The sequence below is a fragment of the Vigna radiata genome, chromosome 7 (genome assembly GCF_000741045.1).
Source record: "Vigna radiata var. radiata cultivar VC1973A chromosome 7, Vradiata_ver6, whole genome shotgun sequence".
NCBI classification, from domain to species: domain Eukaryota; kingdom Viridiplantae; phylum Streptophyta; class Magnoliopsida; order Fabales; family Fabaceae; genus Vigna; species Vigna radiata.
Genome location: NC_028357.1, coordinates 14014605 through 14015145, shown reverse-complemented (window position 1 = coordinate 14015145; position 541 = coordinate 14014605).

Genomic DNA, 541 nt, shown 5'->3' with positions numbered 1-541 from the left:
TTTTTTTCTTTACCCACCATTAATTATTATTCTCTTTTTATTTAATTTTGATTATTTACTTTCCCGGACGAAATTGGGGGTTGACAATGTCAAATCAAAAAAACTTTTAAAAATATAAATAAAGTCCCCGAATGTAACATCCCAACTCTCGTCAACTACTCAGATCTGATCTTATCTGTAAACCATCTACTCCCGTACAAGTACGATCATCATAGGTGGAAACCACAACCACAACTTTCAGGGTGAGCAACCAGAATTATCTTATCGTACAATATACAATTATATTAACCACAATAATAACTAAATCATAAACATATATCATGACAACATTACCATCACCACATTAACATCACAACATTAACATTACAACAATCACATCAGCATTCACTGGCCGATTTCCTCTACACTACCATACCACCTAACCACCATAACCAATTCACTACGAGTGATGGAGGTTGCTTTGATGATGCTTCTTCAACAAGAGATGCTCTCCAAGGTGTGTTGATGAAGCTCTTCAAAGGATGGACTCCATGTGAGATTA